This window comes from Salvelinus sp. IW2-2015, unplaced genomic scaffold (assembly GCF_002910315.2).
Source record: "Salvelinus sp. IW2-2015 unplaced genomic scaffold, ASM291031v2 Un_scaffold8474, whole genome shotgun sequence".
NCBI classification, from domain to species: domain Eukaryota; kingdom Metazoa; phylum Chordata; class Actinopteri; order Salmoniformes; family Salmonidae; genus Salvelinus; species Salvelinus sp. IW2-2015.
This window is the reverse complement of record NW_019949734.1, coordinates 1-6,492: the sequence shown is the minus strand read 5'-3', so window position 1 is coordinate 6,492 and position 6,492 is coordinate 1. Positions and strand designations below refer to the sequence as shown.

Here is a 6,492-nt window from a genome sequence, read left to right as displayed (position 1 = left end):
TAAGTGAACACCAGTAAGACTGTATCAACCCAGTGTTCAGGTTGTAAGAAAGGACCCCACACTATAAAAGTACCCAGGGATATAAATAATTGTCTAGAAATTACTCGGTCTTCTATGGGATCTTAACACGCCAGTTGTTTCATAAGGTGACAAACACTCAGTTAATACAGAAATATAAAGAGGAAACTCAGAGGATTCACACTCATTGATTTCGGGCCTGGAAGACCAGGTGATCCAGACAGTTAAAAAACTGGATCATTATACACACATGTCGTTCACGGTCTCGCGTAAAGACACCCTAAAAGGTGACCAAAAACCCCATGAATAAAAACTGATTGACTTATCTTCTACAATGTGGTTTTCAGGGGTTTGCAAGTTAACACTCTTATAAAGGCGTCGAGACGAGAAGATGACCTCTCTATCGGTTCCAGTCGCTGTTAATCACGTCAATGACATTAAATTGGGACAGAATATAAAACGGTTATAAGTAAACTGGTAGAACATTCTATCTCTGAGGGTTCCAGGTTAGTATCCACACACGGTTGGAGACCAGTACAGTAATAAACTTATAAAGGAATAGAATTGACTCTCTATGGGTTCGGTTTAACACACTTATATAAGCAAGCGCAACAGAGGTGTTCAGTAGTGTTACTCTGCGAAATGAGGCAGTAGCTGCACATGGTAATTAACCTCTCTATAAAGGTACAAACATAGGATATGAGTCTTCTCATGCGTTATGGAGACTCGATCATGCTGTCGCTTTTTTACCAAAGAGAGTTTTGCTCCCAGATCAGTGTCTAACCTGCTGCTCCCAGATCAGTGTCTAACCTGCTGCTCCCAGATCAGTGTCTAACCTGCTGCTCCCAGATCAGTGTGTGCCATCATTCCATTCATTGTCATGTTCGGATGCCAAGAAGTGGCGAGGATTGACATGATGGAACAAACATACTGATACCCAGGCTAACCAATCACCATCATTACATTCTAATTTACATTCTGACTGGAATAATCATGTCATGATACTTCGGGTGCTAACATGGCGCCCATTAAGATACTAAACCTCAAACCCAGTTGACCCTCTACTGTATAGAGATGTCTCAGGGCCGCTACCTGCCAGAGAGGTAAAGACACTGTGTAGGCTACTTCCAATGGGCTTTGTTCTGTAGCGACTACTACAGAACATATTGTACACATCACAATCACATGTTCTTCATCATAGCCAGACAACAGGTTTCCTCATGATGTTCACATGATGTTTAATGGAAGATGGTTGATACATGGTGAATGGCTTATCTTTTAAAGAGCAACTCTCTCAATATGCAAAGGCAAAGGCAGACATTGGGGAAAATGACATTCAAGMAGCATTGAAAAATAGAGCAAATATAAGGACAAACCTGAGAAAACAACAGTTGTCTGTTGATATGTTACCATGGTAACCCCTCTTCCCTGTAAAACACCTCCAGACAGTGTGAAACCATGTTGTTTTACATTAATCCAATAACAGCTCAGGTGTGTCAAGTATAACAGAGACAGAAGGCAACTGAAAGACACAGTAACAGAAATGCAGATGTAAAGAGCAAACTGAGATAAGATCATCTCTTGAACTAGAACTTAGAAGATGGTCATTCTAGAACTAGAACTTAGAAGATGGTCATTCTAGATGTAGAACTTAGAAGATGGTCATTCTAAACAGAACTTAGAAGATGGTTAGATGTATGAGAACTTAGAAGAGGTCATTCTAGAAGTAGCATAGAAGTGCATTCTAGAACTAGAATAGAAGATGTCATTCTAGATGTAGAACTTAGAAGATGGTCATTCTAGATGTAGAACTTAGAAGATGGTCTTTTCTAGAACTAGAATTAGAAGATGGTCATTCTAGATGAAATTAGAAGATGGTCATTCTAGATGTAGACTTAGAAGATGGTCATTCTAGAACTAGAACTTAGAAGATGTTATTTCTAGAACTAGAACTTAGAAGATGTATTCTAGATGTAGAACTTAGAAGATGATCATTCTAGAACTAGAACTTAGAAGATGGTCATTCTAGATGTAGAACTTAGAAGATGGTAACTTCTTGAGGATATGAGACACGCTGTTGTCAAATTCTAACTGATAACTAACATTACAAAGGGCTGCTCCTTGAAACCTTGTTGAACTGGCAATTTCCAGAATAGAACACTTTAGAATAACCTTCTAGAATGTACCTCTCACAACTATGGGGTGTAAATACATCTCCATACTCCACTTCACTGTTGATGAGTCCCACGTGTTTAACTTCATCTGATCCCCTTCAGTTAACACACTGTAGTGGAGAACATCAGATTACATCACAGGTAGACAAGTGGATCTCCACCTACAGCTCATACCCTCTGCCTCCCAAATGGCCCTATTCCCTACATAGTGCACTACTTTTAACCAGAGCCCTGTGGGTAGTGACTATATAGGGAATAGGGGGGCATTTTGGGATGTAGCCCACGATGTTCGGTTGTCTACTATGATGTATACTGGTTTGGTTTATGACCCACATCCTCTCTGTCTCGTTCTAGACCGTGTCTAACCTAACTTCCTGTTTACACCTTTCATACCGGTCTCTGTCTTTTACTATTATACAGGTGGGCTTGAGGGAGGGGGGAGAGGAGGGAGAGGGAAGGATGGAGGGGGAGGGGGAGAGGAGGGGGAGGAAGAAAGAGGAGAGACAGTCCTTCTTAATGAAGAGGAGAGAAGGAGGGAAGGGGAGACCGGGAAGAGGAAGCATGGAGAGAGGGATGAGGTCTTTATCTATCCCAGTCCTTCTTGATGGAGGGAGAGAGGGATGAAAGTGGGGGAGACAGGGGAGAGAAGGGGTAAAAGGAAGGGAAAGGGAGAGGTGGAGACACAAGGAGAGGGAGGAGGGAGAGAGGAATGAGGTCTCTCATTCGTCCCAGTCCTTCTTGATCCAGGTTCCACTCCAGGAGAGGTGGTCGGTCTTGTCGTCATCGGTGAAGTGGGACTTGATGTGGTAGCTGCTCTGACAATCATGCCTTTGGGCGCTCCTCCACCGGGGTCATGAACTCGTGCTCCTCCACCCGTGGCCCGTAGCTGCCCACCATGTACAACGCCTTGTCCACTGCACGACACAAAATGGACGCTCAGTTGCACACTTGCTAGCCAGGTTTTAGGTGAATGTGGGGGAAACTGTGACAATTTGTGTAGTGACGCCCAGCAAATGGCGGCTCAGTTGAACAGTTGGTAATCAGGTTTTAAGTGTATGTGGGGGAAACTGACGTCTTGTGTCGATGAAAACACACAAAATGGCAGCTCAGTTGCATCGCTGTTATCCCGGAATTAGGTGTACGTGTGGAAACTGTGATGTCTTGTGTCGATGACAACAAATAAAATGGCAGCTCAGTTGCACCCTTGCTAGCCAGGGTTTAGGTGTATGTATCAGAAACTGACACGGTCTATGGGTCTAAACAGCACAGCGTATCCACAGCTTGGCAYAAAATGGGGTCCTCCTTACCTCTGATTCCTTTCCTGTAGGTCAGATGGACGTACTTCAGCCCAGACACAATATCCCTGTTAACCTGGAGAGGAGAGGAGGGAAGGGGAGAGGAGGAGGGGAGGAGAGGAGGGAAGGGGAGAGGAGGAGGGGAGGAGAGGAGGGAAGGGGAGAGGAGGAGGGGAGGAGAGTTATCAGGAGCAATAAATAAACAATGTAAATTAATTGGAACTGGAAATCTGTAGTGCATTTAAACACAGTATGAACTTATATGGAGGAGAGGAGAGGGGGAGGTGAGAGGAGGGGAGAGGAGAGGAGGGGAGAGAGTAGAGTGGAAAGTGGAGGAGGGGAGAGGAGGGATTGAGAGGAGAGGAGAGGAAAGGAGAGCTTTCTTATATAAAGTCTCATCAAGAGTCAACTTTATACAGCTTTGTCCCAAATGACACCCTACTCCCTATTCAGTGCCAACGTTTTACCCAGGGCACTTAGCCTATAGACCTGTCTAAAGTAGTGCCCCTTAGCCTATAGGCCTTGGTCTGAAGTAGTGCCCTAGCCAAGGCCTACTCTACCATTCCTGCATCACTGTTCCCAGCTGCAGTTGACTCTTCCTCTCCAGGTGTCCCACTGCAGAGTCTGAGGGAAGGAGGGCTGTTGGTGAGCTTAGGGAGAGAGGGCTGCTTGGTGAGTCTGAGGAGAGAGAGGGCTGCTTGGTGTGAGTCCTGAGGGGAGAGAGCTGCTTGGTGAGTCTGAGGGAGAGGGCTGCTTGGTGAGTCTGAGGGAGAGAGGGCTGCTTGTGAGTCTGAGGGAGAGAGGGCTGCTTGGTGAGTCTGAGGGAAGAGGCTGCTTGTTGTGGAGTCTGAGGGAGAGAGGGCTGCTTGGGTGAGTCTGAGGGAGAGAGGCTGCTTGGTGAGTCTGAGGGACGGGGGAGGGGGAGAGGGAGGGAGGAGGGGGAGGAGGGTTGCTTGGTGAATACAGTCCTCTGTCCCCCCGGGATCATTCCTTTAAAAGGTGCCTGTCGGCAATGTGCAATAGGTTTGAATCCCAGCCTAGACCAGAGTATCTCAGAGTTTTCATCTGACTCCATAATAATTGTCATATCAACTAGATCTTTCATTCCCAAGTAGAACTGTCATGCACTGTCACCATCCATTAGAATGGGCCTAAACAACATCAATCACTCTCCATTTTCTCACTACTTTTCAACGTCACCTACAACTTCTTCAGACTGAACACAGATGTCTTATTTTAACTTATTTACATTTGGTTGAAGTGTCGCAACTAATTTAAAATCAACACAAAATGTCATCACGCAATTGATTTAGGTAACAAATTGGGTAAAAAAATAAAATAAAATATATTCAAATAGAATCAAATGTATTAGTCACATGCGCAGAATAGCACCAGGTGTAACTTACAGCTATAATGCTGAATACATCAGTGTAGACCGTTAACATGTGAAGATGCTGAATTTCACAGGTGTTAGATCCTTTACATGAAATGCTGATATACAACAGGTGTAGACTTACAGTGAAAATGCTGAAATATACCAGGTGTAGACCTTACATGAAATGCGTGATAACAACAGGTGGTAGCCTACAGTGAAATGCTGAATACACCGAGTGTGTTGAGCCTTAATGTGAATGCGAATAACCAGTGTTAGACCTTACAGTGAAATGCGGATATATACAGTGTAGACCTTACGTGAAATGCTAATACACCAGGTTAGACTTTGCAAAGTGAAATGTTGATACACAGGTGTGAAGACATCAACTGAAATGCTGAACTACACCCAGTGTTAGACCTTTACAGTTGAAGATTGCTGAATACACCGAGGTGTAGCCCTTACAGTGAATATGCTGAATACACCGGTGTATGACCATCACAGTGAAATGCTGAATAACCATGGTGTAGACTTACAGGTGAAGATTGCTGTAATACACCAGTGTTATTGACCTACAGATGAAATGCTGATAACCAGGGTTGACTTAACAAGTGAATGCTGAATACACAGGTGTTGAGCCTTACGTGAAATTGCTGAATACACCAGGTGTAGACCTTACAGTGAAATGCTGAATACACCAGGTGTAGACCTTACAGTGAAATGCCAAACAGAACAGAGCAGAACAGAAAGGTGAAGAGGAGATTGATCCCTGATCTGTTTCACCAGTGTTGTGCTTGTCTCCATCCCCCACCAGGTGTCTCCTATTTTCCTCCATTATCCCCTGGGTATTTATACCTGCATTTTCTGTTTGTCTGTTGCCAGTTCATCTTGGTTTGTCAGGTCTTACCAGCGTGTTTCCTGTTTCTCCTCTTCTCAAGTTCTTGTTTCCTAGTCTTCCCGGTTCCAACCTGTCTGCCTGTCCTGAGCCTGAGCCTGCCTGCCTGTCCTGGCCCTGAGCCTGCCTGCCGTTCTGGCCCTGAGCCTGCCTGCCGTTCTGGCCCTGATTGACTCTGCCTTGGACTACGAACCTCTGCCTGCCCTCGACCTGCCCTTTATCTGTCCCTTTGTTATAATAAATATTCTGAGACCCGAACCATCCGACTCCTGTGTCTCCATCTGCATCATATCCTGAGTCGTGATAGAGATGTTCTCACCTTAACGTGTATCTTGATTCTGTAGTCCAGGAGAAAGGAGGAGAGGGGAGGAGGAGGAGAGGGCTCTTACCTTGAAGTGTATCTTCACTCTGTAGTCCACTCCTTCCTTCATAGTGAAACTCTTCTTCTTCAGAGCCTCCAGGTCCCCTGCAGGTCAACACCATGACAACATGAGGTCAACAGATGAGGTTATCACTTCAATATTCAAACACAACAGCCAAACTGCAGATGATATCCATATTGTTCTCAAGTTCTGTGTCTCTGACTGTCCCTCTGTGTCTGGTCTCTGACTGTCCTCTGTGTCTCTGACTGTCCTCTGTGTCTCTGACTGTCCTCTGTGTCTCTGACTGTCTTCTGTGTCTCTGACTGTCCTCTGTGTCTGGTCTCTGACTGTCCTCTGTGTCTCTGACTGTCCTCTG

At 45.0% G+C, this 6,492-nt stretch overlaps 1 pseudogene; it reads right to left on the bottom strand.

Moving 5' to 3' along the window:
* Positions 1 to 1,981: 1,981 nt before the first annotated feature.
* On the bottom strand, positions 1,982 to 6,220 carry LOC112079564 (rho GDP-dissociation inhibitor 1-like; annotated as a pseudogene).
* Between the last annotated feature and the right edge of the window lie 272 nt (positions 6,221 to 6,492).